Below are 13,596 nucleotides of genomic sequence, written 5' to 3'. Positions count from 1 at the left end.
CTGTGAGTGAGGGAGGGAGTGATTGAGCGAGCCAGGGAGATACTTGTTTCACCAATTAAGCCTCAAATCAAGCATCACACCTAATGAATCAAAAGGAATGAGACTCCATCGTGGAATTGAATGAATAAAATGATCAAACAGGAACGCTGAATTTCTTCAGGGAGAGCATCAGGAATGATTCACAGAGTAAGGGAGGCGTGCAGCACGACTGTGTTTCATTTCCATTTTCATTTGCAGTTTGTGCACCTTTTGGAATCACAACAATTTCTGTGGTCATTGTGCATAAAATGCGGTCTGATGTTCGTCTGATCTAAACTGATCTAAACTGATCTAAACTAAACTTCACAGCCCACCTGGGAAAAGTAAATAAAGTCTTTACTTTAGGAACTGTCATTTAGCAGCAACAGTCCCCATATCTGCTTATAAGACTCTTGCAGCTGTGAAGGGGAATTTTGCACCAAATCTGCCCTTCCCACCATTAATTTCCTGATATTATTTTGAATGCATTTAAGGGTTTGGTGTGGCTTGGCAGTGCTGTTTTCCTTCCAAACTTAGCATTGTGCATTGTTGCTAGAAGGTTAGGCTTTTGTCTCAACTGTTCACAGAACATTGTTCCAGATTTATTATGGAACCTCCAGCCGGTCGGATAGAATGATAAAAGACCATGTAGATGGTGCTTTCACCGACCACTGTGTCCTCCCCTTTGTCTTATAATAGATGCCTGGATACAAATGTGATCCAGTTGTATGCATTTCTGCAGGTGTTTGTTCTTTTACCTCAGTCTGAATCAGAATATTTTATTAATCCAAGGGGAGAAATTATTTTGTTACAGACATACAAATAAAATGCAAATGCGTAGGAATGAAAATATAAACTCTTTCTTTAAAAAAGTGAAAGTAAATAAACTGCAATGTTAAACATTCCAAAGTCCAAGCAGTGGAAGGATCACCGAGGATCTCCTCAGTCCTGGTAGTTCCTCTGTAAATGAAGGGTAGCCAGACTCTTTAGCCTCACTGGGTAAGTCTATGCCATAGTACTGGAGAGGACACTCCGTCTGTTAGTAGAATCCTGTCCTAGTCATGGAACATTGGACCAGCTCTTCATCCTATCGAGGATATCTCCAGGTGTTTGAGAGCTTGCAGAACTTGTCTGCATGTGTTTTGTGGACCTCCTGTGGGAGCTGCGTTGGTAGTATAGGGTATCTGGCCCATTGTAATGGGCTATTCAGATGATGCTGTAAGGGGACCTCAACAAATTTCTGCTTCTAAATTGGTCTCCAGTAACAGTGTGAGGAATGTTGGAGTTGTTTTTGACCAGCACGTGTCCTTCAGTATGCATATTAAACAAATATGTAGGACTGCTTTCTTGCATTTGCCCAATATCTCTAAAATTATACATCTTGTCTTAGAGTGATGCTGAGAAACCGGTTCATGCATTTATTAACTGTAGGCCGGACTATTATAATTCTGTTCTATTATAAACCTGTCCAAAATGGTGCAGCGATAGTACTGACAGGGACTAGAAAGAGAGAGCACATTTTCCCATACTGGCTCCCTGTTAAATCCAGAATCTAATTTAAAATCCTTCTCCTCACATACAAGAATATCAGGCAGACTCCATTTTATTTTAAAGACCTTATGGTACCATACCACCCCAATAGAGCACATCACTCTCAGACGTCTAGCTTATTTGTAGTTCCAAGGGTTTTTTTTTTTTAAAGTAGATTGAGAGCCAGAGAATTCAGCTTTTAGGCCCCACTTTGATGGAACAGCTCAGACTTTGGATTTGGGAGACAGACACCCTCTCTCCTGATGCTGATAAAGCATAAAGTTAGGGCTAGATCAGGTGATTTTGAATCCTTTCATAGTTAAGTTGCAATAGTTCGAGGCTGCTGGGGACTTCCCATGATGCACTGAGTGTTTCTCCTTCAGTTTATGACTTGTGTCATGAACTGCCTGTGTGCAGGCAGGTGAGGACCCAAACGCAAAACTCACGGAAACAGAACTGAACTCAAAAATCACTACTTTATTACAGGCTTAAAGACGGTACAGAATATAACACCAGACTGGGAATGATAAACTGAGACACGAGGAAACACAGGGAAAATTACACAGTTCTAGGGATGAGACATTGACAATGCAACACTAACCACGGAGAACACAGGGCTTAAATACAAAAGGCAGTAACAAGGAAATGAGACACACAAGGGGAGCACGGCTGGGAGCAATCAAACCTGACGAGACTGAGGGAAGCAAAACAGAATACATTAACCTGAGACACTGACCTTCAAAGTAAAACAGGAAATGCACAGACAGAACTTACAGACGCAGACTCAGGGGAAACACAGCGACATGGGACCAAGGAAGGCAGAGACAAAGAACAGAAGGAGCACAAAATATAACCAAAACTGAACCCCAAAGAACATGAAAACAAGAATTAACCTTAAACACAACATAATAATAATCAAAACCAAAACCACTGAGTCACAGACTCAGGACCATGGCATTGTGTTTATAAACCACTCTGCATTTAACTATTCAGTATTACTGATCTCTGGTTCTCTTCCACAGTGCGTCTTTTTGTCCTTTCTACCTCATCTCACCCCAATGGTAGCAGCAGATGGCTGCCCCACCCTGAGCCTGGTTCTGCCAGAGGCTTTGTCCTGTTAAAAGGGAGTATTTTCTTCCCACTGTTGCCAAGTGCTTGCTCAAGGGATCGTTTGATTGTTGGGGTTTTCTCTTTATTATTGTAGTGTCTTTACCCTACCTTTACCACAATATAAAGCACGTTTGGGCAACTGTTGTTGTGATTTGGTGCTATATAAATAAAGCTGAATTGAACCGAGTTGAATTCAGTTGAATGGCCCTAATGCTAACAGTATGTTGGACTCATTTCCTGTGGACATTGTCCTCCGTCAGGACTGCCCTTTGTCACTGATTCTGTTCACAGTTTTTACAGACAGAACGTCGTGTTCATGCTGACTTAAATTCCTGTGATTTTGTTTCATTCGCGTTTTCAGGTTTTGAGTATTTTTTGGGTTGCTTTTAATTTTCTGCTCTTATTTTGGAAACCCATCTTTTTTCTGTTTGCAGGACACAGTTTGGTTTTCTGTCATTTCTCTCTCTCTCCGTGTGTGTGTGTGTGTGTGTAGGTGTACGTGTGTGTGTGTGTGTGTGTGTGTGTGTGTGTGTGTGTGTGTGTGTAGGTGTGCTTGTGTGTGTGTGTGTGTGAGACATGTGACATGTGTTCAGTATTCGGAATATACATATTTCTTTTCTTTTTGGATCAAAAATTAGCTGCTGTGTGGTTCTAATTGTATTTATTAATTTAATTTGGTAAAATAAAATAAAATCTTTTTTCACAATTTTTATTTATTTATTTTTTAATATCATAGAACCTTGTATTTTTCTTATTTTAAAAAAAATAAATCTATTTTTATTTTATGTATTTCATATGTATGCATTTTTACTGACATCTAAATGACATTATTGTTTTTCTTGAAATATATATTTTTGAATTTACACATTATACTTATTTCATGAAACAGTTTGGTTTGTTGAGACCAGTTGGCTGCATTTTGTTTACTTCAGATATTTAGAGTTTTTCTTCCTGTTTCTCTTATTAACTTCTGGATTTGATTTGAAACAGTTTTATTTTATTTTACAAAATTAAATAATTAAATAAAATTATACAAATAAATAAATAAAATAAAAAATAAAATCAGCCACACAACAGCTGATGTTTGATTAGAAAAACAGTGTATTGTTTATTCCTAACTAGTCACCGCTCACATATCAGTTAAATATGAAAACCACTACATTGTGCAGCTACAGCTCAAAAAAAATGAAGATGACAGGATCAGCGAAGCCACCAAAGTGCATTTTTTGCTGCATTTACATAACTTGAAATAACAAAAAAGGGGAAAAATAAACAAAAATTGGGAAAAAAAAAACCAAGAACTCCATACCATAATGAAACCAAATCAAATTAAGTACACATGAAACATTTTTATGAAAATGTCTGCGACGACAAGAAAGTGGAGGGAAGCTGAGAGAAGGCAGAAAAATAAATTTTATTTTGAAATCCCTAAAGAGATTTCAAAATAAATACTGCTACAACAATAAAATGAAGCATGTGTAAGTTCAATAAGGAAGATCTGTAGTCACACATCTGTCTTCCTTCCTGGTGTCTGGTGGCTAATCTAAGCTTTACATCACTTCCACTTTCCCACAATGTTAAGCTCATTGTGACATCACTGGTCTGGTCCAATCATCTTTCTGCTCGCCTTCTTCAGGCCAATCAGCCTCCACTCTGCGTACTTTAAATTATACTGCTCATCCCTTGCAGGCAACTTATTGCAACCCACCTCCTTCCCATCTCCGTCTCAAGTTACTCAGGCTCCATCCAAGCCTCCATGTTCATCTCCACCACCAGCATCTAGACTCTGAGGGGGTACTGCCTTAATTCCTATCACCGCTTGGAATCCTGTGATGGACCATTGGCGAATAATTGCCAAAAAAAGCTTAATTGAATTCTCTATATCAATAAATCTTGTTCAGTTCCTTCTAATGATCTCTCCTTATTGAAATCAATCAGATAGACAATCCTACATCTCCCAACCAATTAAGAATAATCAGTCTAACTCTGCTTTTTTGTTCTCATCCATAGATTAAATTATTTAATCTGTCCAAACCCATCAAATGAATTTCTTTCAATAAATAAATGTCCTGAAGTTGCTTCTTTCTTCCACAGCAAGGTTTATAATATTAGATGTAATATCAAATTAGCTAGCACTGCTGTTACGGGTTCGAAATTGAGGACGAGAGTAAAACAATGATGGTCCAGAAGAGGTCGGTCAAACAATTGATTTTAATGAATGCACGCAGCGTGGAGAGGTGTAAACTGCAAAACATCAGTTGTACATCTCTACCCAAAATACACTCTAGATTGCTTTTATAACATCAGGGTATTGTAACGCCCCCTCTTGCGTTTACAGTCACATAATTTGCATGTACAGAGCATTCATGTATTTTAAGAATTAACTGCAGACACAGAAGTTCCCCTTTGCTGGCATCCATCCAAATATGGTGATGATCTCAGGCCTTTGAGGTCTCCATGGACTTGTCCTCCTTGTGTCACCTGTAACTATAAGCTTTTAAGATGATAGATTTACCTCAACGATTTAAAGTGGTTATAACTGCACCTGTCATAAACATGTTAATATTTGATTATGATAACCCCTGTAATACAAATTATAACATCATGCCGACAGCTTCAATAAATACTTTGATGAAATGATAATTAATGTAATGATAAGGATGCTGGTTATATACAGTTCAGCAGTAAACTAATTTCTTTAATTCTACACTGCCTCATATTCTGATCAAATCACTGCCAAAAGCTAAATTTCCACATTCGCACTTGTAAAACATCTGGCAGAAGTTATTCATCAGTTCAAATCTTTCTCCAGGGCGATCGTGGCTCAAGAGTTGGCACTTCGTCTTGTAATCGGAAGGTTGCCGGTTTGAGCCCCGGCTCTGACAGTCTTGGTTGTTGTGTCCTTGGGCAAGACACTTCACCGGTTGCCTACTGGTGGTGGTCAAAGGGCCTGGTGGTGCCAGTGTCTGGCAACTTCCCCACTGTCAGTACACCCCAGGGCAGCTGTGACTACAATGTAGCTTGCCATCACCAGTGTGTGAATGGGTGGATGACTGAATGTAGTGTAAAGCGCTTTGGGGTCCATAGGGACTAAGTAAAGCACTATACAAATACAGGCCATTTACCTCTTTACTCGACCCCATCCCCACCAAACCACTCAAATCTGTATCTCAGTGTTTTAGAAATAAATACTAGCAGCAGCTCTCTACAGTCTGGTATTTTCCCTGTTTCTCTTAATAAAAAAATTAGCTTAGATTCATTGTTAATTAATAATTATATACCTATTTCAAATCTTTTCTAATCTCAGCAGCACATTTGAAAAAAAAAAAAGGTTTCCAAACAACTGAATGAATACCTGAATGATCTCACAGTCTTTATGATAAGGACCAATCAGGGCTGGGTAGCAATCAAGGCATAGAAACAGCTGTTATTAAAGTCATCAATGACCTGAAGATCAACAGCGACTCACAGAGAGTTTCAGCTTTAGTCTTCTTGATCTCACTGCTGCCTTCACAGTATTGATTGTGACATTCTAATTCAAAGATTTCATGACTTACTTGATTTAACCGGCCAGATTTTTGATTGGCTTTTGTTGTATCTAAAAAGCAGACATTTTTATGTTTTAGTTAGCAGTTTTATATCTGCATAAATAAAAATTCAGTCAGGTGTTCCTCAACGGTCAGTCCTCGGTCCACTACTCTTTAACCTCCACATGCTCCTGCTTGGTGGTAGCATAAAGAATCCTCTCATATCCTACCATTCTACCCAGATGACGCACAGTTGAGCTTATCACTTTCCTCTAATGATCTAACTTCTGCTTACAAACTAATGAGCTGCACTGATAAAATCAACTGCTGGATGGAACTTTCAGAACAGAACAGAGAAAAGACAGAAATATTAGTTATTGGTCTCATATTTATGATCGCATTTGGCCCACTACATCGTTTTATGTGGTCTGCAAGAGCTTAAGAGGTGTAATATTGTAATAAAGTATACTTAAAGTATGCACAAACTACATATTCCATAATACAAGTGTTGGTGTTGTGCAAAAAAATAAGTTATGTTGGCTGTTCGCCCATAGGCTGTAATAATATTTCTCCTTCTTTTTTTTTAAATAACAAAAGTCTCAAACTAACAGTGACTTGAGTCCTTGAACCTTGGACCTTGAATTCATCCAGGTACCTTGTATAATGTTTGTTTTGTAATTTTCCACTGCTCAAAATAATCCCCATTTGCTAGTTAACTACTATTTGAGTTGCATTTGCTAAACGCTACAGTCTCCAGTTGTGAGGAAATCACTTGCAAATTATTATAAAGAAATGATATATTTATGTACATAAATATATGGGACATGCACAGGGTTGGTGTTACAGAAAAGGATGCTAGGAATCAGGTGATAGGGTGAGATGGAGGCAGATGATTCACTTCAATTCAATTTTATTTATATAGCACAAAATCACAGCAGCAGTCGCCTCAAGGTGCTTCATATTTATATATATAACTTGATCCACTGTGTCAACTCCTAAAGGGAGTAGCTGATAGATAAAGAAGAAGATATATTTATGACTTGTTATTAGATGTAAAGATTTAGAAGTTAAACTTGAAATTCTACTTTTGGTGTATGTATATTTGTTGACTTTAAAAACGTAGATCAATACAAATCTTGTTACTTTTAAGCCATAAAACAGCATAACAGGCTGTTAGGAGATCAGTGGCTCAGTAGGTATAAATCTTACACTAAAATATTCAGGTTTTAAGAATAGACTGCATCTAAACTAATTTAAGTTTGTATGACTTTGACAGGTCAAAAAGACTTGTGCATAATTTGAGTCTTTCAGTCAGTATCAAAAAGGAAAAATAAGTCCAGGGTCTAGCGCCGCATAAAAAGTGTGGACTGCATTTGGAGAGTCACTCGAGGCATCGACCCTGTCAGACTGCTACTGCTGAGTTACAGCTATAGCTCCCCCGTTGCTCTTAAAAATACAAACAAGCCAAAAATTTGCTTTCAAACATAATACTTTACAACAGAAGAAACTCCAGTGTCTGAGGGACAAGTGAAGAATTTGCTCTAGGAGATGAAAAACTTATTTTAAATGAAACACATTTAATTCCGTCTTATGTGCGATACCTTTCTGAGCTCAGCCATTCAACCAGCAACTATGAAGACCCCACATTTTTATCTGCAGGCAGTTACTGTCAACACTTTGACAAATTACTTCGGGATCTAGAGTGAATGTTTCCCAAGGTCAAAGCACTTGACAGCATACAGTCACATTGTCAAGGAGCCAGAGAGAAGCAATTTAGACTTAAGCAGACAGCCATCAGTCTGCTGCTATGCTCGAAATTACCTTTGTACTTGGAGGAGAATGAAGCACGACAGAAATGGAGACAAAGGTTTGAGTAGATGAGGGTGGAGACTGAGTGCGAGTAGGTGTGGGGCAGTGGCTTCAGTCTCATGAGAGATTGTTAGCGTCAGCGCACCGGACCTGGGGTTTAACACTCAACAGACCTTGTAAAGCTCACTATGGCATGGTAACATGTGGAGTGTATAGAGTGTATAATTGGATAACGCTTCAATATAGGGAACAAGCCGTTCGGGCTGAGTGGTGAGGTCAGGATTAAAATGGGTGTTCTGTGGTGTCTGGCTGACATGCAGTAATGTTTTTAAAATTACTTCTGACAAGTCCTCAGCATTTTCCATGAATCATCATCCAGCAGCAGCATGCAGCACCCTGGGAATATTCACCTTAGTTTCATCCCCCTCAAAGTGAACTTTTGGGATAATTTATTCTGAAATGAACACACACATTAGAAATCATATGATCATACAAAACATAGACTGAGGATGTGTACTTCTGTGTTGTGTTTTGCAAATTTAATATAATTTTTTTTCCCGCTGTGAAGTTCCTGAGTAATGTACACAGTTGCCCCCATTTCTTGTTAATGACTTATTGAAGCTGCATGATTTTGCAATAGTTTGATGCAAGGAGTCGACTCAGACCAACCATAAAGGTTTACAAGATTTATTTAGGGAATAGACTGAATTGACAACTGGCAGGAGAGCAACTGGGCTGGAAATAATCTCAACTGTTGAGCTCAGGGAGGGTCTGCAGAAAGGTAGTTAATAGCCAGCGAGGAATTGAGATTTACAAGGGTCAGCAATACATGACTCTTAGACCTTATTAGTTTCTGTGTTTGAGGTGTAGGAGGGATAGCAGGGGAGGCTGGAACCCAGGGAAGGCGAAGAAGGTTCGCTGGTGAGCGGAAAGGTGAAAGGCAGGTAAGTCCTTGTTTCCCCAAAGGCTTACAGACTCAGAGTAGAAAAGGAAAATGGCCAGCTTTGATCTTCAGACTCCTTAAAGGGACACAGGTAAATGCTCCAGGAAGTGAACAGTGAACCTCAGGCAGGGAACTGATAAGCACACACAAGGAAGAACAGTTTACTGAGTGTAATACATGAGGCGAGGACAAAAACTGGAATTTTGTTTACCACCAATTTGCCACCATGATGGACTGCCACAACCACTCCTTTGATGCCAATGATGAGACAGTGTGCTGCAGGTGAGTGAGTGCAAGCCTGGGAAAGGTGGAGACAAGTAAAAAGCCAACCTCTCCACCTGGGAGAAGTGAGGAAAAAAAAAGAGAGAGAAAACAGAGAAGCACCCCAAGCATGTGCAGACCCTAACGATGTCATCACAGTGTAATTGTAATCTGACAATAGTGCAAAAAATATTCAAAATTGTGGATGACATCAAACAATTGTGGATCGCAGTCCATAACAGTTAGCATTCTTTCTTTGGTCTTCATAGTTTTAAAGGAACTCAGTGGGCTCTGCTGAAGAATGAATCCTTCCCAACAGAGATGCAATCAGAGGGTGACTTGTTGGTCAGCCTAAATAAAAACCTCACTCTTCACTCTCTCCCCACTAGCTCCACGTTACCCCACTCATGCAGTCATCTGCTGTGAAGTGTCTGTCCTATTCTAAGTGTTTGGTCTTGTTTCCTCTCTGTCTGCAGATATCAGAGGACGAGCAGTGATCACTAAATCTCTTCTCAAGTCTTCTTTTCACATGAGTTTTGTTGACTGGAGTCCTACGGTGAGTGCAAATTCTGTATCTTTTGCTTGTTTATCTCTCAATGAATACTTATGAATGTATCAGTCTTCTGACAGCATGGTTTACTTTGGTCTATCTGATCGTGCCTTTGACACAACTCATTCAGTCCCCTAAAGGTGTGCCTTACTGTGCTGAATAATCATGTCCTGATGTTCAGAAAGCCTCTTTGACTAAAAATTTGAGTTCTAACACTTACACTTCGTTCTTATGCCACAGTTTCCCTTTATCAAAACACCACTGGCTTCAGAAAAGGTCTGCTTTGAACTCCTTTGTAACAGGTAGATAAAGGTTGCAAGATGACTTGCTCAGCCTGGTGAGAAGAAAAAAAAACCTTAACAAATCAAATCTTTTGTAAAAGTGCAAATTTTCAAAAGTATAATTATTGTAAAAGGTCAATATTTTTTGCCTTTTAAAATATTCTTGCATAATTAAACTTTGATTAGTTAAATATTGATATATTAAAATATCTTTTTAATGCAATCATACAGTATACATATGTTTTTTTAGAACCAGAATTCACCTGAGTAATGAAGTAAAGTTTATTTTTAGAGCACTTTTTGAAACAAGGAGCAGTCGCAAAGTGCTTCACACATGTAAATCGATAAATCCGCCCATGCCAGAGGTTAAGTGTTCCCACTGAGTCAAGGTGCAAATAAGGAAGGCACATTGAAACGGAGTGGGTCAGGGACTTGTGATGTGATGTGAGCACCAATGGCATAGACTGATTAAGAAAAAACAATTATCCAAAGGTTTTGCACATTAGCCTTTACAGTGGATGAAAGCACAACTGCTGTCTGATTCGCCATCCAATCTTTGCCTTAGAAAGATTGGGAATGCTGATTTCAGTGGGAGAAAGAGGGGCGTAGCACTTTCACTTGGATGTCTTTCTCCCACTGAATATGTTTAAAGTGAACAGAATCAGCTTTCTGGAATTTCCTTACATGTGTTACTGAGTGTGAATGAAGACACGTTTTATTACATTAAGAAATTTTATAAAAATGTAATATAACAGAGGAGTTAACCCAGATCCTTGTGAAACACTGCATCGTAGAGCAGCATCTAACCAAAAATTGCCCACTGAAAACAAAAAGGTCATTCTGTCAGCAAGGTAAATGAATCCAAGGCAGGGTCAGAAATCCATACCATATAGTATAACCTATGAATCAAGGTCTAAAGGTCCATATGGGATGAACTGTGACTGTTATTATGCACTTTTCTAAAGGTAATTTGAGATTTTAAGGCTAGCTGTTTTAGTGGAATGTGACTTTCTGAAAGCAGACTGAAAGCTATTGAGAACACTGTGTCTCCAAATGTTATCAGCCAATGCTAGCGCACCTGGTTAACAAGCTGCAGTCATACACCATGTGGTTGCAAAGCAGAGAAACATGTTTTGGCTAATGAGTGCTTAGTAATGGACTAATAAAATACTAGAATTAGATTCACCAAATCAGACTGCAAACAGGTTCAGACAATGATTTGAGGTAGTGGATGAGGCCTAGTAGACGCCAATTAGTTCCAGCCACCTGGTTTGGGACGCTTGTTGGTTAAAAGGGACATGCCCATAAGTCACTTATCCAGGTGGATTACTTAAATGTTCACCCCACTCAGAGTTGTTATAAAGCTTTTTAATGCTGTAAAGTTTAATATGAGGGTCTATGTGGATTGACTCCCTTTTAGAATTAGCCTCAAACGGCTCATAGAGAAACTGCAGTTGTTGCCAATTCTGTGTTGGCTTCGTTTCCAGAAGTTCACCCTTGCAGCCACTTAACCACAGTGCGTTTGATTGAATAGTTGGCATGGTGTAAAAGTATAAAATCAAATTCATGAGATGGCATATTTACACAAAATATCCTGTCAGAGGAAAGTAGGATTTAAAAAAAAGGGGGGATAATGATTACTAAAAGGGTTTTGTAGACTATCGTTCACAAAACGTCTAAATGTTAAGCAAACTTTTTTTGATGCCTTTCAGTATAACTGTCCGGATGCAGGAGCGTTTTTATTATTTCAGCACAATATTGATGTTTAAAGGGAGGGATAGAGAGAAGAAAAATCAAAGAGCTGAGGCTTGGCACTGTCAGCTGCAATATTGTTGATGTCACTGTTGGAGCGCTGAAGGGAATCTGGCTTTGTAGGCGCCCAGGTGCTCGTCAACGTACATGGGATTTTGGTGAGACTCTAGACATTAATTCAGACAAAGCAACTTTTGACTGCACGCTGTTGGTGGTCCTTTAATCCCAGAAAACAGAGGCGAGCGAGCTGCAGGAAGGCATATTCCAGGTCAAGACTGACGTGGTCAAAAATACAGACTCTAGGTCTCCATTTGACTTCATATAATCCTCTGGTATTTTCTGACCAAAATAAAAATGCTGCCACTCCCAAAGAAAAATAAGTGCCAACCAGTAACTTATCTGCTGCATCCACCTGATAACACAGGGACAAGCCTTATGAAATCTAAGCATAACAGGAGAAGTGCTCCTCTCTATTCTGTTCCCAAGGGTGAGCCGTTTAATTTGAAGTCAAGCTAAAAGTCGCTTCTTTTGTTTTGTGTCAGATTTTAGCTTCAGGCTGAGTTATGTAAAAAGCAAGAGAAACACTAAAAAACGGGCTTCTTGCCCTTTCTAAATTTGCTATTTTAACAAAAAAAAAAAAAAATCATACTGAGAGAAAGAGGTGTTGCACGATAGCCTGGGGGGGTTGGCACTGACCCGCAGTTAAGAGTTAAGGTGTGGAGGTTTGTAGCACGTTATTCCCCATCTGCTCTGTCCAATACCACAGGCAGAAACACTGCAAATGTAATTGTGATTCTTATGCTTAGTTTTGCATGACTCATAATTAAAACAAGATTTACCAAAATATATTTGTGAATAACTTGTGGCGAACCGCATTGTCCAATCAAATGCAATATATTATATGCAGTTGTATTACATACCACACTCCAAATTCCTGTTTTGTTCATTGCTTTACATGTGTGTACATTTTGATTGAAGTGTTGAATCCACCCAAACATCCATTCATCCTACATTGAAGCCTTTCAGGCCAGCCGAGAAATGTAATCTCTCCAGTGAACATGACCAAAAACACCAAACCGATGAGGCGCCAGGGTGGCATCCTGGTCAGATGCCTGAACTACCTCTAATGGCCAAAGTCCTCAGCTGAATATTTGCTAGTAAAATATGTTAAAGTCATGACGTCTTTTGATTGTTCTCATAAGATGAAAAAAAAAATAGTCTAAAGAAAAACAAAACACAAATGTTGATGATTACTAAGGCAGTAAAAGTGTGCTTTAAAGATTCCTGAAAAGGCATTTAGGTGGGGGTGGTGATGACCTGTGATGTATAACCCTCGAGGGCTCATTCCTGGCCTTGGAAACACAGGACTTCAAAGTGATTCTGAAAAACAGCTGCAGAACATGTCAGTGATGTATAACATCCACACACATAATTAACTGTAATAACTTTGTAGTCAGCTCTGTCTGGCATGTTAAGCATGTAGATGCCTTTAAAGTACTTGTGTCTAGTTACTTCTCAAAGGTGTCCGAGAACAGGTTATGTCTTTTTGAATTACTTTTTTGCCCAGTTTGGAGGAATAACGGACAAAAATCCACATATGTAGGAAAATGAAGAAGTGAATGGTATAATTACATATGTTTCAGTATTGAAGAGCATGACCTCAGCTCATGGTTTAAGGTCAAATACATCCCTTCAGAACATATAACACCACAGGAAACACTAGGCTGGGTACATGGTGTATTGAAATGTGACCAAATACTGTGTGAGTGAGAACGCTTTATCACAGAAGTTAATTATGGCCATGTTTTATGCAGT

Source organism: Pelmatolapia mariae, linkage group LG16_19, assembly GCF_036321145.2.
Source record: "Pelmatolapia mariae isolate MD_Pm_ZW linkage group LG16_19, Pm_UMD_F_2, whole genome shotgun sequence".
NCBI classification, from domain to species: domain Eukaryota; kingdom Metazoa; phylum Chordata; class Actinopteri; order Cichliformes; family Cichlidae; genus Pelmatolapia; species Pelmatolapia mariae.
This window is presented reverse-complemented; position numbering follows the sequence as displayed.